Consider the following 26,642-nt stretch of genomic DNA (forward strand, 5'->3'; position numbering starts at 1 on the left):
ATTTTTACAGGGAAAAGCCATGGTGGTGCTTTATGAGTTAAACAAACCTTAAGAGCTACCTCTCTACCCCACTTCACCTTCGAGACCTCACTGCCTCCTGGGCAGCAACTTGGGGGCAGTTGTCATAGTAAGAGATGGCCCCTGTCATAGTAAGAGATGTCCTGGGCACACACACACTTAAAAAAAGCGAACGTTGCCTGGCCCTAGACTGTACGAAAGCAAGGGGGAAACAGGGTAGCTGCACAGAGACAATGACAAAGCACACAGCACAATCCTACTCAGAAATAAGTCACACTGAATTCCATGGGGCTTACTCTCAAGTAAGTGTTCAGGGAAGCTGTTAATGTGTGACATTTTGATGTATTTTTAATCTTTGTTGGAAGCCGCCCAGAGCGGCTGGGGAAACCCAGCCAGATGGGAGGGGTAGAAATAATAAATTATTATTATATTATAATAACATTGTAGCCTTAATGGCGCTGGAAGGTACCTCTAAAGCTCATCCAGCTGAACCCGCTGCTCTACAGCCTCTGTGTCAGATGGCTGCCTGGCTTCTGCTTAAATAGCTCCGGCAAGCCTCTTTGAGGCTGTCTCTTCCACTTTTCATGTGGCTCCGGTCATCAGAATGTCTCTTCTGGTTTTTCGCCGAAATCTTAACATTCTCTTGTCTAGGTTTTAAAACCATTTTTGGAAGGTGCAGACCCTTTTTTGCTTCCAGGCATGCATATGTGAATTCCGACACGATTTTATATGCAGACAGATTCCCCCGTCAGGTGGAAACACAGCCCCACTGCTTTATACCTTCTCCACTGTAATGTGATGTTAATATAACTTCCCAGAAGGGTTTTACAGATGTGAAGGTTTTGTGAGTTGCAAATACTTCAGCTTATTAACCCCCAAGCACTTCTTTACAGGCCTCGAGCTCTATGTGGAAAGCAATTAATTGTTCCAACGGCATAAATCACCAAGTGATGGAATTCATGGAGATTCCATCTGTTTTAAGTGCATTAATTTTTTTAAAGCCAAAAACAACCCATCACTTGTCACACATATCAAGCTATCAACACTTCTCCCATTTATGATTTCTACCCAAAGGAGCACTTTATAATATAGTAGCAACGGTAACGTCTGAAGGACAATAAAAGCAAAATCCCTGGAAGAAATGGCCCCTCACTGAAGCAGTCAGTCTTGCAGCCTTAATGGTAGTCTCCACAAAAAGGTTAGCCAGCTAGCTTAGCCTGTTTAAGAGGAAGCTACACCAGTCATTTTATTTTCATTTTGCTTTTTTATTTGTACACCGCCTTTCTATAAGGCAGTCTACAGGCTAAAGAAACAACAAAATATATCACAAAAATTGTAACGCAATCTAATCCAATACAAAAAGTCATAATAAAAACATGACTTTAAACTACTTATGTCAAATAAAGTAATATTCAGCAATCTATTTGAATAGAGTAGTACACAATGCAATTATCAGCATGCAATATATTAGCAAATTAAAATGAAACAAATTCACACTTAACAAGTACAAGTACAATCATAATCACTAAACTACAACCAATAAAAATAACAGCAAGCTGCAATGCATAAAACACCACAATGCAAGCAAAACCATGTAAAAACAAAGACACACAACTCATAAAATTTATATATATAACCTATAACTCCTCTTCTCCCTTCCCAGCTGCTTCTGCTGCCTGGAGGGTGGGGCAAGGCAGTGGGGGAAAGCCAATGCTTGATGGCCAGCACAAAGTATCTCTCCCCTCACTCCATCTTCACCCCATATGTGCTAGAGGTGAGCATTATAAAGCCCCAGTATTATCTTCCATCTCAGAGAAAAAAACAAACCAAATTGAACCCAACCTTGCTAACCAAGTCCCCAAATTGCAGAGTCCCCTCCCCATATATAATCCTAGTGTGCTTAGATCTAATTAGTGCATGAAGAGGTTAAAGCCATAGAGTTCACTGTCCTGCCTATGTCATTTCCTCTCACCTTGGGAGGAAATGGGTCACCAAATTTTTGTTCTCCCTTCTTCCCTCCCTCCTTGTGGATTTCAATATGTAAGGAGCTCTGAGCTTGGCTTTGAGCAGCATTCTTTTCTTTCAGAGCAGAATGGAGTCTGAAAGTAGCGTTTTTCTGCCCTAAGAGTTTAGAAACTTTTGTGACTAAGCAACATTTGCAACTTCCTGCGCACCTTTGCTGACTCCTGCATGGAAAAGCCTATTAATCAGAGAGTTTCGTAAGTAAGCCGTTTTATGACTTATCAAAAATGTGGACTCTGTGCTAGGGAAGTGGGAAAGTTTAGAAATAGCTTCTAAAAGGGAACATAATGGGACTCACTGGAAAGGCACATTTTAAATATCTTATGGCCCATATTTACATGCTTTGCAGAGACGAACATGTGCCTAATTGCACGTCAATTGAACACCAGTAAAATGTTGGCAGCTTGTAATAATTGTAAGGTGCATTTTTTTAAAAAGCCATGACAAATGCTCTAAAAATATACTCTTGTTTTATTTTATTTGCAATTTAATATTTGATATATATGAAAGCAGTGCTTCAAGCTTGGCAGGTAATCTTGCTGCTTCTTACTGGACTCTAAAATGGCAGCGAGGCACTGATCTCACTACACAGGGACTGTGGAATGAGTCACGCGATCACCTTGGTTTTCTTTTCTTTGATAATAATTGTTCTTAGTTTTGAATTACATTCCAATAATAGTAATTGTATTATAATTTGGTATTGTTATAATGAGGCTAATTCAGATAACGAATTATATAATTTAAGTGGCTCCCCGTTTGCTAGAATTGATGGTTTGATGATTTTCTTTATTTCTGCGTTCCAAAATCTTACTAATATCAATTACTTCTCAGTCATAGTAATAATCCCACTATACAACAACTGCAATATTTGTAACTTCAATTCGTGTTGACACATTAAATGATTTATAAGACTACAAGTGAGACACTCAAACTATATCCTTGCTCTTCCTGTGTGTGGCCCAATCACCTTGGTTTTCAAAACGTTATCGACGTTTACCTGCCTGTACAGATAAAATGGGTATTTTCTGCCCAAGTACTCTATCACAAGGCTGGAAGTCAAGTTACTACAATGGCACCTTGAGAAACGGCCATCTTGAAGCGTTTTGTGGTGGCAAGCTTAATCTGTATTCAGGTGACTGCTTCTCTGTGTGCCATGATACACCTTGGCTGACAAGAAAAGTCAGCGTGGGATAGAAAAGTATAATCCCCAAAGCTACTCTCCCTAAACCTACCAGTTTGCTTGTCTCGCCCAAACTCGAGTTGTCAAAACAGAACATAGCAAAACATTATTTGGAATTTGAAGCCGAGGCAGAGCTGTAAACAGAAGTATACTCTCAGAATGGGTATGGCGGTAGTGAGGGAAATGATTAAAATAATTGCAGCTTTGCTTGATTAGGTCTTCTCAAGAGCACAGTTTGGTGGTGGTGGTGCTTGAAAATATATTTTTACGTATGCCCCTGTTGCAAAATTGACTCAACTCCAACTGTGGGTTAGATTCCATCTGCCGTTTCAGATGTGCCTGCTTGCCTCTCCTGCGTTGTCTTCAGCTGCTGTCTGCTGTTCGGAGTAAGGCTCTGTGAATCTTTATGTGCATTTTGGTCTTCTACAGAGTGGCTCTAAAGACACTGCCTACCAAAATATTTTGAGGCAGTGTGGTACTGAGCTTTGTGTTGCCGTTCGAGGTGTGCATCCACCACAAGATTTGGTTCAGCTCCTGATTCAACACTTTGGAAAACAACTTTAAATCAGTGGAAAATTTAAAAATAGCTATTACACTTTTCCTTTGGATGGAGTGAAATTTGCAGACACACTACCCTCCCCCACTCTCGCCGAATCAGTTAATTCTGCCTAATTACAGGCCAATAGGTTCAGGGCTTTTAAGATAATAATAATAAAAGTAATAATAGTAGTAGTAGTAATAATAATAATTTTATTATTTTATTATTTCTACCCCGCCCATCTGGCTGGGTTTCCCCAGCCACTCTGGGTGGCTTACTGCACATAAAAAATGGTAAAATATTAGACATTTAAAATTTCCCAGTAAAGGGTTGCCTTTAGATGTCTTCTAAAGTCAGATAGTTGTTTATTTCCTTGACATCTGATGGGAGGAGGGCGCTCCAGAGGGCAGGTGCCACTACTTAGTTTTGTTGGTTTTTGTTTTTTTTTGTAAAGGAAACATCTATAATAGGTTTTAATTTTTTTACATAATCAAATGAAGTTTGCGGAGGTAGCCCTACGTGAGAGGATGAATTCTGCCAAAGTTCAGAAGGTAGCCATGAAAGGGCAGACTTTGCAATTTGGGGATGGATCAAAAATGGGAATCGCTTCATCTCTCCTGATGTATTGTGGACAATTTCTGTAAAAACAGCACACATTAGAGAGGTGCCCCTAGGTAAGAAACCTGCCAAACTGTAGATAAATCAGTCCACTACGTTTTTGCAAATTCTTTAAAGTTTCCTTTTGGGGAGGCGGGTGGAGAACTAAAAGGGATTGAATTAGATCGTCTCCCCCTGCAAAATGCTGAGACTGGAAAGTCAGGGCAAAATCACCCCCTTTGGCTTGATCTGTTAGTCACAGCAAATCTCCCCCACCTCACCTCTCCCCTTGCACCCTAGCACTTTCCTTATATGAGAAGTGTTAAGTTGTGGGTGAACATATCAGACGACACAGCGATTCTTCAAACAGCTCTTGTTTATTCACAGGCCAGAACTGAACTGAACTGAAGGGTTCAGTCAGCCTGCTTATATAGAGCTCCAGTACAATGTAACTGTAACAATTTTCAAAAACTATCCAATCACTGAATGTCACTTTCGATCCCTTATTTGCATAACTATCTACAGTATCCCCCTGCTGGCCCAGGGTGAGAACTTCAGTACATAACAAGAAGCTTGGAGACATTGGTTTTACTTTTAGCAGAGACTTGTCTGTAGTATTTTGTGTGTGTGCCTGAGGCATCCTGACACGCTTCAATATGTGCCCCCAACTTTGACCCTTCACACATGCTTCTTAAAGGTCCTCCTTTACCCCCAGACAAGCCTAGAATCCCTCCAGTGCACTCTGCTTAGCTGAGGATTTATCCAGAGCTGATAACTGATCCTAGTTTCCATCTGGAATGAATGAGTTTGCCAACACTGAATTTGTTATTCCACAAACAATATTATAGCTGGTTTCGGGAAGCTAGACGGCCTAGTGAGCTTCTGTCCTACAAGTTTGGCACTGTGCAGACATATTACAAGGTCCCCTTTCCCCTCTGGGCCAGCCTTGTTGGAATGAAACTCCCATAATTCCTGACCATTGCCTATGCTAGCTGGGGCAGATGGGAGTTGGTCTAATATCTGAAGAGAACCAGACCATGGCCTATCAAAATGGCAGAGTCAGAGCTAGTTATGAGGTGGCTGCCTCAGGCAGCTGATTTTGGATGTCACGGAAGGCCAGCAAATAGCTACGTCACCACTGTTATTCTATTTTTACTGCCAGAAACATTTTCTTATTCCCAACAGAAATATACTAATGTTCATTGCTCTTTTCTATGTTATATGCTCCTTGTGGTGCTGAGCTGAATCCTTCTAATTTTCCATCACCATTTCCCTTTCCTGTTTCCTTTGACCAGTTGGTGTCTTCTAAGAACAAGGCTCGCAGTGCAAGTACTTCTGCTATGAACACACAAAAACCCAGGGTTCGCCCTACTAGGCTCTGCAGTGTTCATGCTCAGACTCTGTGCAAGAGCATGATAGAGTGAGTTTCCATTCCCACAAAGAAACCACAGCCCAGCCCACTGATCTGGATTATTAAGTGGTTCAAGATCTGGTTCCAAAAGCCAAAAATCAATCATATCTATTAAACCTTCTGCACCTGGGAGAAAGTAGAACAATGCCCCCTTTCCCATATCGAACTGTTTTTAGCACATTCCTCATCAAAAGCTGCTGCCAAATATTTACTGCCATTTTCTGAAGGGAGAAGTCCCCGGGTTTTTTTTAGTGGTGTGACCTTCAGCTTTATTGACCATGATAAAATGCACATGCCAGTGCTACCAAAATGCTTTATTGCCCTGCATGAGATAAGCTAAATTACATTCGCTCTCCCAAACTACCGAGCATTCTTGATGGGAGCCCGAAGCATTTCTATTAGGAAACGGCAGGTGCGGGCCAGGAATTAGTAGATGGTTGCCATTTCGAGAAATATTTCACAAAGACCGCCGTCTGCGTTTGACCTTCCCATTGAGCTGCTTATCACAGCCAATAAACCCTGACTCATTAATTAGAGCTGCCCTCCAAACTGAAGGTGCTTCAGACAACAGAGTTTGAAATGGTAGGACTTGCTGGAGACCGGCTGGCTGGGAGCGAAACAACATCTCCTACAAAGCGACTCTATTTCCGGGTAGGGGATGCTATCAGCGTTGCATTCATAATTGCTTGGTGCAGCATACAAATTTACCCAGAATACTGCAGGAACCAAGTGCCATTCCCCAGAGTAGCTCTTCTCCAGCTAGGAATGTCAAATAAGATTCTGAGCATATGCGGCTAGCATTCGGCAGTTTGTAAGTGAACTCGTGGAAGTTCCGTAAGGTTACTTTTCACTCCTGATGAAACTCTCATTGACTGCTGTGAAAATACAGTGATACCTCAGGTTAAGAACTTAATTCGTTCTGTAGGTCTGTTCTTAACCTGAAACTGTTCTTAACCTGAAGCACCACTTTAGCTGATGGGGCCTCCCGCTGCCGCTGCGCCGCTGGAGCACGATTTCTGTTCTCATCCTGAAGCAATGTTCTTAATCTGAGGTGCTATTTCTGGGTTAGTGGAGTCTGTAACCTGAAGCGAATGTAACCTGAAGCGTATGTAACCCGAGGTACCATTGTATAGGGCTATTCAGAAGAAGCATCCCTCAGTCCATGTAGATAGCCAACTTGTGGAGGGGACAGCTGGAGATTGTCCGCTGGCTCCCATAATGTCCATAATTTCCATACATTTGAGTGCAATGCCAGGAAGGAGAGCTTATGAACATCCCACTATATCCAAATGAGCTCACTTATCCAAAGTTCTTCTCAATGAGTGGGCATCAAGGGAGATTGTAGGGCATAGGGGTGTGATGGGTAGGGGCAGCAGTCGTGACCCATTAGTTCTTCACTTGTATAGTGTATACCTGGAGGCTTAGAGTGCACCAAGCCTTTATGTCAGCTGCAACAGGGCCAGCTGCTTTGCCAATAGAAGTCCAGAGGGTATTTCGTATTAATTGTATGTTCTCTATGAAATGCCTGTTGATTGCAGCGAATGACATACCCAGCAAGGGCAAGCTTTGGTCTTTCAAATTTCACTGGCGCCCTGTCAGGAGTAGGTCAGCAATAGAAAAACACTGGTGTCAGTGAAGTTAACTTTATTCAAAGAAACCCAAACCGCACAGGCCTAGTGGTCACAGCAACTCTTCCCAGTAGGTCTTGCCCCAGTGAAACAGTTGCCCCAGTGAAACGGAATGTCCCTGCCTTCCCACCATTCTCTAAGGCTCCTTCCCCAGTAGCCTAAGGCTCCATTGTCTTGTCTCTTGTTGCTTCACCCTCTACATTTGTCTGCATGTTCTGGGAGGAGAGGAGCTGGTCGCAGCAAGAAGGGGAGACTCCCTGGATTCTTCAGCAGCCTACCTCATTTCTGTCTCTTGGCCCCCACTCCTCTCCTGCCTCCGATTCAGGACTGCTCTCTGCCCCAGCCTCTTACTGCTCACTAAACCCTGTTACCTCTTCAGCTTCCAGCACCCCCTCCCAGTCTGTCCTCTGCAGCCAGCCAGGTCCCGACACCCCTTGCCTCTCGCCTTCCTTTGTGCTCAATTCACTAGGTCATAGTTGCAGCTCTCCTGCCCTCAATCTACCATCCTTACCCAGATTACCTGACCAAGCAAATCAGCCTTTTGTTGGGTGAGATTCTATACTCTGTGGGTCAGTCAGTTCTCTGGATTCTTTCTTATAAGCCTTACCTATGACTGTTGACCCTGTTGTTCCTGGTTGTGTGCGTCTGAGGCAGGCAACTGAATTTTCAGGTGTCTATGGGATAGGTTGAAAGAGAAAAAACAAACCTACAGGTCATAGTCTGCATGTGTACAAGCACACCAGACGCAAGCAGGCTTCTTTCATTTGCTGAGACAACTCGTAACATTGAGTCAATTCTGAATTTCAGCTGAAAGGAGTTTGCCTCGTCACTAATTCCACACCTGTTCTAGCATCAGTGCCAAGCTAAGCCTCTAATCACCTTTTTCTGTGGACTATAAATGCTATTTAAGCTATAACACTTTCTCAAAGGACTGCATCAATGCCTTTCTGACACTGGCGTGAGAAATTTCTAATAGAGAGCAGCATGCTTATGCTGGGATTAGGGATGGGTAAATCTGTCTGTTTCAGTTTCTAACTTTTCCATTCTTGGAAAATTTCAGTTGTTCACATTTCTATATCAGTTTGCTTTTTTTAAAAAAAGAAGTCTCATGAAAATACACAAGCATTTCGGTGTGTATTTCTTCACAAATACAGAGTTTTGCATGCATTTTTTTCCTAATTCCTAGATTTGTAGTGATAGACTAGCATAGATGGTCTGATCTGCGGGTTTACTTTGGGCGCTATCCCCCCCCTTCCTCCCGCCCTGCCTGATGGAACTGAGAGCTGCAGATGGAGCACGAGAGAAAAGATACAGAACTGCAGCAGACTCTTCGTAACTTGGGCTTCATTTTGCATGAAAAGTGGTTGCTGCTTGTAGTTATTTAATTGCAGTGTTTCATCAGCTGGTGTCTTGAGCAGCAACCTCTGAAAACGAAGGGCTAAAAACCAGCACTGCTCTCCAAAATTATCTGGTCCCTTTTAACTTCGCATTTCAGCTGGTTGACTAAAATCCCTTATTTTGGCTGCTGATCCCTTATTTTCGAGGCTGCTTGTCCCTTATTTTCAAATCTGTAAGTTGACAGCTATGACACATACACACACACCAACCGCATATCTGTCACTAGACACTGGTCCTACCACTGTCAGAAATGCAGAGCAGTTCTCATCCCGACTGCAAAGTTGTCCCCACATGCAGAATTTTGTTTTCCCTCGTGTGAATGAAGTCAACAGTGGCTGACTGATGAATCCCCAGGTGATAACAAAAATGTTGATTATTTATCCCTGTGTGCATGACCTTATACTATGTACTATTGAATTTCATTATATTTCCATCATTCCGTTTTATAAGGTCATGCAATTTATTCTGCGTAACAGAGCAATTCTCCCCATTTACTGTGGCTCCTAACTTGGTGTCATTCACAAATTTCTTCAGATCTCCTTTACGTCCCCAAGGTCACAGTTGTATAAAATAATCCCTGAACAGTGACCCTGAGAACTCAGCTGGTTATTTATCTTAAATAAGATAACTTACCTTTTTTCATAACATTTGTCTCTTTTTTCAAACTATACCATATAGAGCTTCTTGTACATATGTTGATAACCACTTTTGCCAGTTTAAGGAATATTATTTCATGTGAACATGTTCTTCTTCTTTGGCAATCACTTGTCGCCGAATAAGATGGTCTTCCATAAACACAGTTTTAAAAGTGAGTCCGTAAGTGACTGTGGAGGCCAATTCTGGATCCTCACAACCTTCCATAGTGGGGATATAGGTTTCTCGGTGGGAGTTGATTACAGTGAGGCCAAATGTGCCTTCCTTTTAGCTCATTTCTCCTTTTTGCCCTGAGTTCGTGCTTCTTCAAAGTTCATGACATCTTTGGTAAAGGCTGTTCTCCAACTGGAGTGCTTGCAGGCCAGTGTTTCCCAATTGTCAGTGTTTATACTACATTTTTAAAAGATTTGCCTTGAGAGAGTCTTTGAGCCTCTTTTGTTGACCACCAGCATTATCCTTTCCACTTTTAAGTTCAGAATAGAGTAGTTGCTTTGGAAGACGATCATCAGGCATCCAAACAACACGACCAGTCCAACGAAGTTGATGTTGAAGAATCATTACTTCGACATTGGTGATCTTTGCTTCTTCTAGTACACTGGCATTAGTTCACCTGTCTTCCCAAGTGATGTGTAAAAATTTTCAGAGACACCATTGATGGAATCTTTCAAGGAGTTGGAGATGGTGTTTATAAGTGGTCCACATTTCACATTTAAGGAATATTATTTCATCCGATCATGGATCGGGTACTTTACTAAAGTGCAAATAGAGTAGGTGTGTTTGTATTTACCCCAGCGGAAAGTTATTTGTTGTTTTGAAATGGATATTGATCAGAACATGAGATTAAGCAGAACATTTGTGGTTAGCCTCTCCTCCCTCCAAGAGGGGAGGTGTTGTGGGTGGGACGCGATTTCTGCATCACCCACTCACCTGGCTGGCGCGCCACGCCCACAGGTAAGCGCCCAACCGGGCGGCTTGGAGTGGGCGTGGATTGCAGTTTATGTTACTGCTGCGCCAGCCATTCTGCCTCATTTTCCACCTTCCCGTCGCGAATCAGGACCTTCCCTTGCATCTCCTCCGCAAGCTCAGCAGCGAGGAAGCGACCACATGGATTTTACTTGGAAGAAAGGAGGCTCTTTCGTCAGGGAAGTTTTGCCTTGGCGTGAGTTATTGGCTGCGCGCTACCCCCATTCAGTTGTTGTGTGCCTGCTTTATTTCTTAGAATTTTCCCCTGCACAGCTGTACGCTTTTGCCCTGCTTTCTCAATTTAAACCCCACTGCGACCTTGGGACTGCTACTGTGTGTGCTCTGTTTGTGTGTGTGTGTATGCCTGTGTGAGACATCAGCAACAAGTTATGGGATGTGCACTGACTGGAAATGAAGCAGTGTGACTGCCCCAAAACTTTTGCAAGTGCAAACAGATGTGAAGGGGTATTGTCTGTGGCTGCCTCAATAGCAGCCACAATATGAGCACAACTCATCATGAATGCACACTAAGAAGTAGATCTGGTTGTGTCTGTGGTTCTCCAACGGGTTTCCTTGAAGAAAGCTTGGCAGGTGAACTTTACTGGCATCTTGAATTAACACTATTCTGAATCGGTCCCTGGCTTTCCCCTATCTTTCTCCATTTCTTATCCATTACTTGAAAGCCCTTTGGGTTCAGCACCTAGCACACCACTTGTGCTAAACCAATGAAGTAGTCAGAGCCTTTGGGCATTCGCAAATGTTTAATAAAGTTGCTACAGTTTCTGACGGCATTCATATTACAATATCCAATGTTCTGAGCTGTCTTGAATATGGATTCGCATTGTTTCCCCTGATACACTGGAGTCGTTACAGGAATCATTACAGTCATTGATCATGCACCCATTTTTGTAGCTTGTGGTATTGCTAGTACATGTTTTCCACGGAGAAAACCCTACATTGTAGTGTCAGTGTTTGCTCACCTGAAATGCTAGGAGGCAGGTGTAAGAATGTATTATGTGGGAGTTAAAATCCCACTCTTTGATCACGGGAGAAGGCTCACTTTGGCATGCTTCTTTAGACAGTGTTTCCAGTCACTGCTTCATAGCATGTTTGTGATCTCAGACACTATCACTGAACTCATTAGCACCACTTCAATGCATAGTACAGCAGAAGGAGATGGTTGAATGAGGCTATATTTTGCCTGGCTAGCTTGTTCAGTTCCATGCTTAGCAGAGGAAACCAGAATTTGCCTGCTAAATCCCGGCTAGCCTGCAGGAGGTAGAGCTGGATATATGCTCCTTTGCCATGTATTTATAGCAGGCATAGGCAAACTCGGCCCTCCAGATGTTTTGGGACTACAACCCCCATCATCCCTAGCTAACAGGACCAGTGGTCGGGGGTGATGGGAGTTGTAGTCCCAAGACATCTGGAGGGCCGAGTTTGCCTATCCCTGATTTATAGTATTAAATGCCTACACGGCCTTCCAACAAGGATAGGGTCAGGGTGACTCAGACTTTAGGACAAGGCTATGAGATGCAGGTGAAGTTGGAGATCCATCCCAAATCCTATTTTTTGTGTAATCAAAAGTTTTCTTCAGTGACGAGTAGTTTGCTGTTTTTGCAGAATCAATGGTTGTGAATATATCAGAAATCTTTCCTCAGGTCATGCATCAAGGCTTGAGGCCAACCAAGCTTTATCTCAGCCACCAAGAGTCTCTGCCATTATTCTTGCCTATATTTGTCTCTCTCCATAGGGGAAGAACCCTGGGATTGAGGATTAGGCAGTTGGAGGAACAGGAATAGGCAAATCTGTCACTTTCATTTCATTCAGTTTCTCATTTTCCTCACCACAAATTCCATACTCCACATTTCGGCAGCAATATTTGGGTGTTGTCTTTTAGAAAAAAATGTCAGTGCAAATTTCTCTAGGCAAAGCAATTTCCCCTAATATGAGAGATGCACTGTTATGCGCACTTTGCCCTCTTACATGCTTTTTTTTTTTTTGTAAGCATTACTTGGCTGGAGAACCGCATTGCAAAATTCAGAGATGTGCAAATTTTGAAGGTTGGCTGTGCTTTGGTTTGTGAATTGTTTTGGAAAGTGCAATTTTTGGTAAGTCTGCCTTTAAATATGAACTTAGTCAAGTCCCTACTGAGGACTTTTGAGCCTGTCTTCCATGGTTTGGCATTATGTACAAATCACTGGGTATTCTAACTACCTGCCTCCCCAAGTCATTTTATCTGTTCGGGGTGGACAGCACAGATAGTTGAGAGCAAGTCTCATTGAAATCAGTGGAAGTTGCTTTTCGCTAAATATGTAGAGGATCTGGTTGCAAGTGAGTGAACACTGCCAGCAGGGGATCAGGGAAAACAATAGAAACAGCATCTTGGAATCCTGGGGATTGTTGTCGGGCAAGGGTGCTGAGAATTCTCTGCTAGTCTATGGCTAGCAGTCTATGGCAGATAGTCTATGGCTTTCCCCTTCCTTTTCCTAGAACTACAACTCCCAGGACAGCTTGGGGTGAGGAAGTGGCGATTTTTGAATACGTACAATCTGAAATATTCGCACAGATAGTGGCAGAGGATAGATGGGAAAATAAATGCCAAAGAATCACAAATAAATGGGCATTTTACAGGAACTGGATAGAAAGAGGGGAAGCCAACCCTAACATACAAGCTCGAATGAACAGACTGTGTACATGGATAAAGATATGAAGAAGGAAGGCCTGACTGGGGGTGGGGAGGGCTGGAATAGGGAGGGAGGGAGAAGGGGAAAAAAGTAAACCGGATGGTATTTTGAATTGAATTTGTTATGTAAGCCTTTTTTTCAGAAACCATATATATTAATGTCATGTAGTTAGGCATTGTATATGAATTAATTTTGTTCTGTATTCTTTGTTTAAAAAATATATATAATAATGTTATGTTATTAAGCAAATTTAATAAAGCAGGAAAAAAAGAAGGGAAAAAAGGAAGTGGCGATTAAGCAAGTTGAACTAGTGATGTCTATATAAGCTACATGTTGCTATTGTTACCCTTCACCCAAATTCTGGGAGCTTGTGTTCTGAAAAACAAGCAAGGACTAAGTTCACCTGCAGATGGTCACTGTGTTGCAGGAGGGATTCAAGTGTGCACTGGAGCCCAATATTTGTGCAATTAAAAGTGCATAAAATTGTTCTGTCACCTCAGTGCAACAAAGCTACTTAAAAAATAACAGCAGCTTTCTTCACTTAGGTGAGGAAATGCCCTGAAAAGTGTGGGATAGACAAACGACTAAGGGAAAGACATATAAACACCCCACAAGCAACCCACGATGAATGCTCATTGTCATATAACCACCCCACAAACAAATCACAACAAAGACTCCACAAAGATTTGGTGTAATTGAGTAATGAGCAGAACACCTGCAATTATTGAAATGAATAGGTTACTTGATAATCTTAGAAATGGATTAAAAAGGGCCAGTGAAACCTGACATTGCTAGTTGAGAGGCTATTTGTCCCAAGTGTTTATGTTGAAGCAGAATTCGGATTTGGTCTCGCTACCAAAAGCAGCAGATTTTAATTTGGAAAGTAATAGGCAGGAGCTACCACTGTACAAAAGCAATCAGGCATCGCATGTCATGTAGCCATCCCAGCTGGATGGCTATGCAGCAATATCAAAAGTGCTAAATGTATCCTATGACCTTTTGCTCCTGCTCTCGGGCTCCCCATTTGGATGTATTTATTTTTCTGCAAAACAAACCACTCCACGCCTCTCATGTAGTGCGACCGTGAAAATCTACCTTTGGCCTGTATCCCCTGCACCCTGCCCCTTGCACTCAAGATGGATTTAAAAATAGCTGGGGATTTATGTGCGCCTCAAACCAAACCTGAAAAGTACAAACTCAACACCTTATTTGTGGTATAGGGTGGTATATATATTCAATCAACAAGGAAGGAAGGAAGGAAGGAAGGAAGGAAGGAAGGAAGGAAGGAAGGAAGGAAGGAAGGAAGGATTGGGTGGAGCTGTCAAGGGTAGTTGCAGGCAACACATGGGATGAATGGAAGAATTTTTGACTGTTGAATTGTTCTTGTTGTTGTTTAGTCGTTTAGTCATGTCTGACTCTTCGTGACCCCATGGACCAGAGCACGCCAGGCACTTCTGTCTTCCACTGCCTCCTGCAGTTTGGTCAGACTCATGTTTGTAGCTTCGAAGACACTATCCAACCATCTCGTCCTCTGTCGTCCCCTTCTCCTTGTGCCTTCCATCTTTCCCAACATCAGGGTCTTTTCCAGGGAGTCTTCTCTTCTCATGAGGTGGCCAAAGTATTGGAGCCTCAGCTTCAGGATCTGTCCTTCCAGTGAGCACTCAGGGCTGATTTCCTTCAGAATGGATAGATTTGATCTTCTTGCAGTCAATGGGACTCTCAAGAGTCTCCTCCAGCACCATAATTCAAAAGCATCAATTCTTCGGCGATCAGACTTCTTTATGGTCCAGCTCTCACTTCCATACATCACTACTGGGAAAACCATAGCTTTAACTATATGTACCTTTGTTGGCAAGGTGATGTCTCTGCTTTTTAATATGCTGTCTAGGTTTGTCATTGCTTTTCTCCCAAGAAGCAGGCGTCTCTTAATTTCGGGGCTGCTGTCACCATCTGCAGTGATCATGGAGCCCAAGAAAGTAAAATCTCTCACTGCCTCCATTTCTTCTCCTTCTATTTGCCAGGAGGTGATGGATTGTTCTTACTCTGGGCTTTTAAACAGAGACACAAGAACCCCAATGGCAGAAGGCTAGAAAAGGTAGAGTCTTCTTTACCAGCATTATCTCATTGAGGAAAAACAGCTAAGGAGCACTTTCGATGCTCAACAAACCTCATCCCAATTCTGGAGTGGCTGTAGAACCAAACTCTCGTTGTATAATTTTCATTTAGCAAAGTAGATATAGCCTCCTATCGTTTTTGTCCTCTCCCCTGCCCCCCAGCTGTACTCATGCACATTTGTCGGGCAAGCGGACCAGGATGGGATTTCCAAGGGGAAGAAGAAAACTACCCACCCGAGCTGGAGGATCAGAATAACAATGGAGTCTTAAAATTATCATTGCACTCAAAACAGGGTAGCTGCGTTGATGGAACTTTTGATTCAGAGCTGTTTTGGCTGAATGGTTTTACTTATGGAAATACTTGGGTTTTCTGTGCATCTTGTTTGGCTTTCGTGGAAATGGCTTGCTTTAGACAGCACACTTTGAAATCTGCCGTATGTGAGCTTAGAGCAAAAAAACAACTCCAGCCAGGTTCTTATAACAATTTTGCCTCCCAAATTTGATGTGCAGGAAATTCTTGTCATTGCCCATCAGCAGTAAGCAGGTGGATGTCTTTTTGCATCTGTGTTGAATGTGTTTGGATGTCTGGTGCTGTTTTCTTGCTGGCACGTAGATGTATGTGTGGCAGCCTCCTTGATTGCTTGGAGGAGCTACAGTTCAATGGCAGAGCATCCGCTCTTGCACAAATATGGTCCCAAGTTCTAAATCCCAGACAGATCTCCCTGGACAGAGCCACTGTCTGTCAGTGTTAACCAGAATGAACTTCAGCGCTTCTCAAGCTTGCATCTTCAGTCATTGTTGGACTACAGTTCCCATCATCCCGTGCTATCAGAACCAGTGGTCAGGGATGTAGTCTCACAAGAGCTGGAGACCTAAGTTTGAGAAACACTGATGGATTAATGGTCTGACTTGGTTTAAGACAGCTTCCTATGTTACACCTTTTTAGATCATGTTTGTGTGGCTGTGTTAGGGCTTGCCGATCAGAAGGTCAGCGGTTCGAATCCCCACGATGGGGTGAGCTCCCACTGTTCAGTCCCAGCTCCTGCCCACCTAGCAGTTCGAAAGCACGTCAAAGTGCAAGTAGATAAATAGGTACCGCTCCGGCAGGAAGGTAAACGGCGTTTCCGTGCGCTGCTCTGGTTCGCCAGAAGCGGCTTAGTCATGTTGGCCACATGACCCAGAAGCGGGTCATGTCTGCGGACAAACGCTGGCTCCCTCAGCCTATAGAGCGAGATGAGCGCTGCAACCCAAGTTGTCCGCGACTGGACTTAATGGACCTGTACCTTTAACTTACCTTTCTCTTATGACTAAAAAACAGGGAAATGTTGGGCTACTATATTTGAGAAATTCTGGGGCTTCTGTTTTGGAACTAGGACCATCAACTACCAGATATCGGCTTGTTGCACGTTTTATACTTCATAGTGTAGAGCATAGCATACTGACAATCCTACAGCTACCTTCTTTTTCCAGCCCCCTTGAGAAGGCAAACTTCCCTTGGCTTACTTGAGAATTGAGTTGGCAAGTAACAAGCATCATTGGAGAATGTGTGGGATAAACATTGCCACTGGTAATTTTTCAAGAGCTCATAACTCTTTGGCATGTGCGCTTTCTCAGGATATGTGCCTCCCACCTGCCCTTCATGCAGACAAAGGAAACAAGCAAACCACCAACCATAAAACAAAATTTGAGCTGATTCAGGCAGCTGTCAAAGCACTTTGGGATGAGGCAGGCTGTTTCTTGAAGCATTGAATTGGTGTCTGAACCAATTCTTGTGATTGGTGCACACACTTCTGTGTTGGTATAGATTCAGATATTTCAGCAATACTTTTGATGATCTCAGGGTGAGAGTGTATTGTTGGTGAAAGCAGCTATGCTAAGGCCAGAACTTTCAAGAGTGGTGAGAATTTTGTGCATCAGGATTCATATTTAAATAATGTTCTCTATAGCTTTTGCAATATTTTTCGATATTTGAATAATCTCCAAACATCATGAGTACTCTTTCTTCAGGGAAAACATCAATGACAATGTTGATAGGACTAAACTCAATGTTAAATAGCACAGAGCCCATGGAACACACATTTTGCAAATCTGGGAGGAACACAAGCAATTCAGCTTCAATCTCAGAACAAGTTTTATTCTGATTTTGTTTTTCACAAACATTTTAGTATGAAGGCATCATTTGTTAGAGTTTTCAGTTATGTATGGCACAGACAAAAGGAAAAGAACAGATTCATCAGCAAGTCCAGCATTTAAATGTCAGATTAACAAAAGAGGCTTGTGTTAACCCTATTTAGCAGTCTATATTAGAAGATATTTTGCAAGCAAGAGACTACATTATTTGCATTGAAGTAAAAACATATTTTTGATCAAGAAAATTACATTTTTTTCTGACTTTCTTTATATCACAAATGTCAGGGTAAGGCAAATCCTTGATGAATTGTATGATAAAAATCCTATTTCCCAAGAAAATATATCCAACGTATTTTGCTAACTTTGTCATTTTAAAAGCAAAGCGAACATGCACTGCATATAGAGAAATGTCTTCTTTGAAATCAAGTGCATAAGCAGAGCAGTGTTAATTCACAAAAGAGGCTTTTCAGTGCTTCAGGGAGAGATTTACAGTTAGCTGCAGTGAATAGTATGCGGTCCAATATTAGAGAAAGTAATGTCCCAAACAGCTCATCTGTAAACTTTTTATGTAAAGGAAACTTGTCAATCATCAGAACAGTTGCTAGCATAGAGTCTCCCCCCTCAGTGTAGAATGAGGACATGAAAAGGACACCTAGGAACAATAACGTTAAGATAATAGTTTTTGGATGCAAACACAAGCAATATAGGGCCTCTGTTCTCCATGTGCAAAGTATTGTGAAGGCTGTCAGGATGGGGGGGGGCGTATATCTTTTAGATGTCAGTAAAACTTGGTGTTAATGTAAGAGTTCACACATTTTAATATCTTCTATAGAGCCTACTGTGCGTGTTTTTCTCTAAGCTCTAACAGAATCTACTCAGGCTGTATTAAGAGTGTTCTGTGTGCAGCGGTAGCTGAGAAAATGGGAATTGTATTATTGCCTGCATTATTTAGTTTAGAAACGCCCACCCCGCCTGACCTGAAAGCACCTACAGCCCTACAGTCCCAAATGAGAAAATCGTAAGTCACAGAGTCAAATCTGACACCAGACTGTTGCGATTTAATCGACCTTCCCCACCTTTGTTGTCTGAGATTCTGTGTTTGCTTCACACTTCGTGATAGCATCCTGAGGCAAAAACTTTCAGAAAGAAGCACCACTGTTAAGGAGGACCAAGGTTAAGTGGAAATGGCAATGGAATTACTGCCATGTGCAATGGGGGCGGGGGGCGGATAGGCTCCAATCCAAGTATTTTGGTAGTTAATTATGTCGCGCACCTCTCCATTTTCAGTAGAAGTTCAAACAGCTTTTCGTGTCTCTGCATATTTTTCTACATTCCTCTATTGTCTAGCCTGGTCCCCTTTTTGTCTGCTCCTTTCTAAAACTTAATCACATTGCTGCCTGAGGGGATTTAGATGCCGGCAAGCTTTGGTTCTCCACTACATACAGAGATGAGGCTTTTTAGAGGAATAATTTACTGCTGCTGTGCACTGGCCCACTTGGATCCTCATGTTCACAGATACCACCTACAGGCACACTCGCCAAGCAGCACCAAACATATGGCTAAGGGTGGAGGCATGGTCTGGATTTAACCCCGTGCACCTCCAAGCTCATGTCCAGCTTTGATATTTTCTGTAGAATCTACTGTGTGAATCTACTTCTAACTAAGCTCTTTTAAAAAAAGCTACTTAGCCTGCATAAGCATGTGCCTGCATAGCACAAGCCAAAAGAAAATGGGAAACTATATTATTGCGTGCACATTGCTTATTTTCAAAAACGCACGGGGAGGAATTCAGCTTCACTTTTCCGATTGTTCTGCCAGGAACCTGCCAGATAGAACCATCTCCCCTATCTTCCCCCTATGTGCTGTTCCAGGGGTTCCAACCAATTCAAGGGGTGCTTGGTGGGGCACGGGGAACCTCATTGCACAAGCAGAGGTTCTTGTGCATGGCTTCCACTGATGGGCCTCCTTAGTCGAATCTCACCCATACAACTTTACAATTCCATATGGGGAAAAATTGGCTCACATGATGTAGCATTCCAAATTATGGCTTACTGGGCTTCCGAAGAGCTCACAGTTGCTCTATTATTTATTATTGAATTTATATACTGCTTTGTTCTTCTGCTCTCTTTTTTACTGCCACGTCATGCAGAGCTAAGCCGAAGTTTGGCTGAGCATATCAACTCAACTGAGGGCTCGTCCACACTTGCCTCACTCCTTTCCTGGGGAAAACCTGCTCCTTAGTGCTAAATTGGAGGCAATGTCAATCTGGAGAAAACCCAAATTGCCATTTGCTCCAATTGAGCATAAAGAATGGTTTCCCCTAGAGGAAGGCAGCAGGGCAGGAAGTGTGGATAAGTAGTGAGACGCATGTGAGTCACTAAAGGGTATCATTTAGGTAGCCCCATGTGTTGTGGGTGGGATTTTTACAAAGCCCCACCACCTCAAATTGGATCAAATTGGGCAAGGTAATCCATTCTCTGACGGCTGCTTCCACATGCAGATTGCTTCTGCTTATTTGGGGTGTGTCTTGTGACATATAGCTTGCTAGTCCTTCGATCACAGTACGTGGAATCTACCAGAAATGATAAATCAACACAAAGAGAAGGGAGGTGGGGCAGAAAACATAAAAAAGATACTTCTGATTCCAGTTAGCAGGAATGGAAAAGAAGAGGCACAGGAGCTCCACAGGTATAATGGGAGACTAAAATACATTCTTACTAAGTATAGCAAAATATCAGACGACATGGATTTAAATGTAACCCATACAATTTATTATACAGGGAACTTAGGTTCATATTAATGCTGATTATATTAATGCCTGTGTGATTCCAGATGGAAAAAAAATCTTACTTTCTGGACATCACCGCAACGGATGGTTGAAAATGACAGGTGGAATTAGCAATAGACAATGCCATCTTTTCATAGCACAGTGTTTCTTCCCCCTGCCCAGACATAAATGTTGCTTAATTGGCAACACAACTATAGATCACAATGGAAACAGCAGCCTTGGCTTGGTAACCCACCTACGTGGCATGCGGTAAACTAATTCATATTTCCATATACAATTGTGGAAGCTTAAAATATGTTTACTACTTTGTTACAAATTCAAGTTGGCAAAACTGGAAGAAAAAGAGTAGGGCTGATAGATTTTAGCTCAATTTCACACACACACACACACACACACACACACACCCCACACCTTTATTGTTTGGGGTTGTTGCTGTTGTTTTGAAAATTCCTAAAATTATTTTAGGACTGTGGAGGATGGTGTCTATGCATAATAAGTTAAACCAGAATCTCATAATGTAAAAACATTCCTCTAATTGTTTTTAACAGCAGTTGGAAAATAGTTTTCAGAATATCAAACCATGGACTCATGCTGTGTGTTCTTTCAATCTTGCAAGTAGGGTATCATTTTAATTTACAGTGTGGTTGAAAAATGAATGTAAAATTCTTGTTTTTAAGTCGAGCACAGCATTTGCGAGCAGAACAGATGACATATGGTACAACATTCGTCACCAAATAACTGTTAATTGCATTTTTATGTATTAAAAAGTGTGCATATGCAGTTGAAAATATAACAAGAGTTGACAAGAAATTGTTAAAGCCAGAAGCCACATTTTATAATGTGCTAGATGCAGAATATCAGCTCTCCCTCTCATCAGAGGGCACCAAACGTGATAGTAATGTTCCGTATCTTAACTGACCATTACTAGACAATAAAATATTGGGCCATGTGGCAACATAATTGGGGTACAAAAATGTTTCATGCCGTGAGGAGTTTAGCAAAGGATTTGCTAACTATGGAAATTGATTGTCATATGAAAAGTTAAGTTAGTCTAGAAACTCCATAGCCTATGTCTTTTTCTTTCTTTTTTTTGCACTCATGAGTAACCTCATACATCCATAATGGATAACTTAAAATGCACCTGACAGCCAATTCAATTGTCCCTACATGAAATGTACTGAAAAACACAGGAGTTGCAATGCTTGCAAACCTCTTATCAGATGGATTGGCTCAATCATATGGAGAATCTCCATATGGAAATATTTTCCAACCTCTGGTTTACATAAGGCTACCTGCAGGCAACTTCAGCAACACCAGAAATGTTTGTTTGAGCAGTTTCCACATGGTAGCAGTAATATCTGACACAAGGGTCCTGAAATCTCCATTCACACACCTCTATGCATTTCTAGTTCTTATACTTTCCCCGCTGCCCGTAGAAAAGTATAACAAGCCGAACACTACGAGGCACCGGCCTTGACAGGCTGACAAGTACCAGTATGGCAAAGGATACGAACATTCCCCATGACCTCTGAGGATTTCTAACAACGTTTAAAGGTCATTCGCACATGTTGCCTTGAAGAGGTATTAGAGCTGAGAAATAATATTTAGGGCGTGTGTGTGTGTGCAGACATATTCTGCAGAGGGGCTTAGATTTTCAAAAGAAGATGAAAAACATACAGGGCCGAAGCAAAGAAGATTGAACCAGGACATTGTAACCAAAGTAGAGAAGCGTCATGTTGTGTACTGAACAAAACGAAACAAGGAAGAGAAATGAATGTAAAGGATTCTTGTCCTTAGTCCCCCTCCCCCCACCCCGCACTCTCCTTGATGTGCTGTTGTCTGCTAGTCATAAAGTTGTCATATAGTGCACCAGTGACTGCAGTTCTTGTTCCACTCTCCTCTTCTCTTCTTCTCTCATCATGGTCGTCTGCAGGGATGGAAATAATAATAATAATAATGATAAAAATAATAATTTATTTATACCCCTCCCATCTGGTTGGGCTTCCTCAGCCACTCTGGGCGGCTTCCAGCAGAACACTAAAATACAAAAACCTATTAAACATTAAAAGCTTCCCTAAACAGGACTGCCTTCAGATGTCTTCTAAAAGTTTGGTAATTATTTTTCTCTTTGACATCTGGTGGGAGGGCATTCCACAGGGCGGGTGCCACTACTGAGAAGGCCCTCTGCCTGGTTCCCTGTAACTTGGCTTCTCGCAGCGAGGGAACCGCCAGAAGGCCCTCGGTGCTGGACCTCAGTGTCCGGGTAGAATGATGGGGGTAGAGATGCTCCTTCAGATATACTGGACCGAGGCCGTTTAGGGCTTTAAAGGTCAGCACCACTTTGAATTGTGCTAGGAAACGTACTGGAAAGAAAACAACTCATCATGAAATTACTGTCATGTCACAGAACTCTACAGGACCACCGACAACATACTTTTTACCTGTGTTTTCGGAAGGCTACTTCTGACATTACATTTTAGTAGTCCTGGCTTTGCAAATATGTGGAGGAAAAACTGAGGAGCAGCTGCCTCCTGGAACCTTCTGTTTGGTGGTTTGGCTCTGGCCTGCATTCTGTACCATCAAACTTTCCGGCTTAACTTAAGGATTTCTAATTTTGGAACTGGGGCATAAGCTTTTTCCATATACAGTAGTACCTCGGGTTAAGTCCTTAATTCGTTCCGGAGGTCCGTATTTAACCTGAAACTGTTCTTAACCTGAAGCACCACTTTAGCTAATGGGGCCTCCACTGCTGCCGCACCGCCGGAGCATGATTTCTGTTCTCATCCTGAATAGAGGTACTATTTCTGGGTTAGCGGAGTCTGTAACCTGAAGCATATGTAACTTGAAGCATATGTAACCCAAGGTACCACTGTAGTTTTCAGGTTGTATGCTGTTCACTAAGAAGTTACTGGAACATCTTCTCACCTCTCTGCAAACTTGGTGCAAACAAGTCGGGATGGATGCTCAATAAGCAGCAAGTCCAAGTAAGGAGTTAAAAAACATTAACAAAAAAAGTCCTAAGCGTGCACCAACAGCAGCCAGCTTTGTCTTATGAATACCAGTCACACAGGTGCAACAGTGGGACAAATTGTAATTAATTGTAATCGGGTTGCACCGTTTTTGTGGGTGGAGATGCTTGTCTCGCAATGAAATGAGCATGGCAGTGAGCTAGTAGATGCATATTACAAATGCAGTATTTGCTATCCTTTGTGACATCCATATTTTTAACCACCAGCATTACCATGAACTATTGCACTTAATTATGAGGATGTTAGAAACTGATTATCACAGAGTAATTAAATGGTGAGCTTGCATCCAAAGCATTATTAGCATCAGTTATTAATTTTGAATCACCTTGAATTATCTTCGTGGTGCATCATAAAGCTTATGCTTCCTTTTTTTGATTAGCTTTGTGGGAACTGAAAGGAAGAGAGTGATCTCATCTGCTTAGAACGTGTGTTTCTAGCCGTCACAAAGTTCTAATCTTTTGCCTACTTGCTATTTTTAAAAGCTTCTGCGGGCGAAAGTGGAAGGACTCTGAGAAACATCACATAATGATATAAAAATGAATTAGAGATAGTTTTTTTGTTTTGTTTTTTTAAAAAATGGCTTATTCAATTAGTGATTCCTTATAGTTTCTTTAGTGCAGATGACAAAAGCTTTTTGATCAGACAAGGCGATAACACTAGACTCTGTAAAAGGTCTGCAGTGAAAGGGATTATTTGTTCTGAAGTTTCCCCCCATCTTCCTGAGCTTTTTCTCTGCATATACGGGCATACCTGGCTGGGTTCCTCTCTCTCTCCTCCTCCTGGCTTCTTTGCTATTACGTTATCTTTTATTATAAGTAAGTAATTATACTGCTTCATGTTTGGTTAAGTATTATTTTATCCTATCTTCCATCTCTTCAACTCACTACACTGCATGAGTTTCTCATATATTTTATCCATGTCCTTCATTCCCCCAATTTCTTGTTACATGTATATTATCTTTTCACTACTTTGTCAATATCTATCTCATCTTAAGACGCCAAAGAATGAATGAGCCTTTCGGCTGAACAGACAGCACCTTAAGTAGAGTTCCTGTTTCAACCAAACTGGGAAACTGTGGTTAAGGGCCTCAGAACAAACAAGAATATTAAGTCAACTTCCAACCATGGCTGGTAATAACTTCAGTGTTAAACTACAGTTAGTAGAAGGCTTTCTGGCTTTTTTGTGTGGCTCACATGAGGAGAGGAGGGAAGAACCTGTTTGTGTGGCCAAAAGATGGCATTCGTACCTCAGCTTATTAAACCAAGATAGGAGTGTCTGTACTTTTGTCCATTCTTTCCTTTGTTTTGAATAAACATTTATTTAAAATATCTGTATTTATACGTGTGCACAAGTTGCCCGACCTTCTAGTGGAGACTTTAAGGCAGCAATCCTACCTGAACATAGTTCCTATTAAACTCAGTGAGACTTATTTCTTAGCCTATATGCACTGTAAACAAATTTTCAATTACAATATAAAAATAAATGAATTGTGGTTGCCGTCTCTGCAACCCTGGTCAAGTCTATCTAACCATGGCTAATACATGAAGTATTGAGGTACAAGAGTAGGTTAAGTTTTGAATGATTGCTCCCACCTTCTGCAAATCAGATATTTTTATTTCCCCGTGAATGAAACATACAAAGATTCAATGGAATTGGCTAATAACTTGCTTTTTTTCTTTTTATTTCTTTTTTGCTTGTTAATTCCACCTGATATCTCCTAATGCATATATTTGTGGGGAAAATAAATAATTCAATTCACTACTCAGTGAAGAAGAGTGTCTTTCCATTTAGATGAAAGCAATTTATAGAAACTAGTTATATTTTTCTGCTCAATAGAGGTCATAGCCTTTCAAACTATTTCTAAAATGGCAAGCACTTGATAGCTTTATTTTTAGTATATAAATGCTGAAAGAGAGAATGAAAATGAATTAGATAGTGAAACTGAAAAGAAGAATTTCAATGTAGCATTTTAATTGTTATGCTGTGTGTGGCCTCCCCTCCTTTTTGCCTGACAACTTTTTAAACAGAGGCTATAGCAGGGCCCTATTTCTTTCTCCCATCCGCAGCACTGCAGTATATTGTCAATATACTGACAAGGACAAAAAGGTACACATAGTAATAAGATGCTTTGAAAATCTCTGTGACAGAACTGCCACTGTTACAAAGCTTCTATATTTGGTTTTGAGATACACAAAATCCCATTATGGGTGTAAATAACCCATCACGGTCTATATGATATTGGTATCTTGTAACAAGCATTACAAAAGAATGGTAGAAACGGATTTGTTTCTGTGTGTCTCTGTGTGTGTAATACCCATCTTCCAAAGTGCTCTCAAAACTGCATTTTATAATTAGAGTGTGACAGGAATTTGTCTTATTTCAGCAAGCCACAGGTTGTTGTCTTTCTATCTAGGAATGCAGCTGATATGTGTGTGCTAATATTTGTGAGTAATTATTATTATTATTTTATTTATTCTGTAACCAAACTCTGAATTGGCACATCTTTTAGGACAGTTCAAAAGCCAGTCTACTGCAAAGATTAATTCTAGCCAGTATGTATTGCTTATCATCTTCCTAAGCTGTAATTCAACATGCTCATTCTGCAGTGCTATTTTTCTAGAAGAACTCAGCAAGAACATCTCCCTTGTTCTCTTAAAATGGCAATGGCATTCACCTGAGAGGTGCTGGAACTGAGTTCCGGTGAGTTCCAGCTTTAAAAAAGTCATCATTCTTAATTGCTCACATTGCTTTTGCTGGAGTTTTGTTGGTCTAATACACACACAAACATGTTGTGAACCTCCCTGTGATCTTCAGATGAAGGATGGTATACAAATAAATAAAATATACATATCTAAGGGGTTGCCAAGCTTTTAGGGCCGTAGGGCATGTCAACCGAGGAAACAGACACAGACACAACACAACCTATTCTGTTGGCAACAATAGAATGCTTCTTTCAAGAATAAACTGAGCAAGAAGCAGGTGGAGGAAATCCTGTGGGTTCAAGCAAATGTCTCCCTGGGCACATCTGTGCCCAGGGGTCCCACCTTGGTGACCACAGAATACATCCTCTGTTGGGATGTCATCCAGAACGCTGTTACCATATTTATTTGGCAACTAATTTCCATTTTTAATATTTTATTTTTTTAAAATTGTATGTAGGTCACATTGTTGTAATTCTAGACACACTTAACTTGGAATTTGTCCTATTAAACTGAATGTCTTCTGAGAGGACATGTGTAGGATTTCATGGTTAATCGTAGACCACTTTAACTCCTTTACCTCTACATTTCTGTATATACAGTAATATATAGAGAAATGATCACTCATTTTCATGGGTAGGATATTATAAAGTTCAGACACCGTAGTGGCATATCTGCTGTAGCAGAATCTCTCCCCACCCCTTTTGCATGTGAAGTGATGTCACGGCCAATTCAGAAAAAGCATTATTTTCCTTCATCACATAGATAAATGGAAGGTGAATCTGG

At 41.8% G+C, this 26,642-nt stretch overlaps 1 protein-coding gene and 1 long non-coding RNA gene across 9 annotated transcripts in view; one reads left to right on the top strand and one right to left on the bottom strand.

Moving 5' to 3' along the window:
- Positions 1 to 1,848: 1,848 nt before the first annotated feature.
- LOC309367340 overlaps positions 1,849 to 26,642 on the top strand; it is a 68,386-nt gene continuing 43,592 nt past the window's right edge. For both annotated transcript variants that reach the window (XR_014167058.1, XR_014167059.1), the window contains exon 1: positions 1,849 to 2,237. This is a non-coding gene — a long non-coding RNA (uncharacterized lncRNA). The remainder of the gene's footprint in view (positions 2,238 to 26,642) is intronic.
- Positions 17,324 to 26,642, bottom strand: part of MACROD2 (mono-ADP ribosylhydrolase 2) — a 987,478-nt gene continuing 978,159 nt past the window's right edge. For all 7 annotated transcript variants that reach the window (XM_081906344.1, XM_081906343.1, XM_081906345.1 and 4 more), the window contains one exon: positions 17,324 to 22,055. The gene's annotated coding sequence lies outside the window, so the exon portion shown is untranslated. The remainder of the gene's footprint in view (positions 22,056 to 26,642) is intronic.

Source organism: Podarcis melisellensis (genome assembly GCF_964234715.1).
Source record: "Podarcis melisellensis genome assembly, chromosome: 3".
NCBI classification, from domain to species: Eukaryota; Metazoa; Chordata; class Lepidosauria; order Squamata; family Lacertidae; genus Podarcis; species Podarcis melisellensis.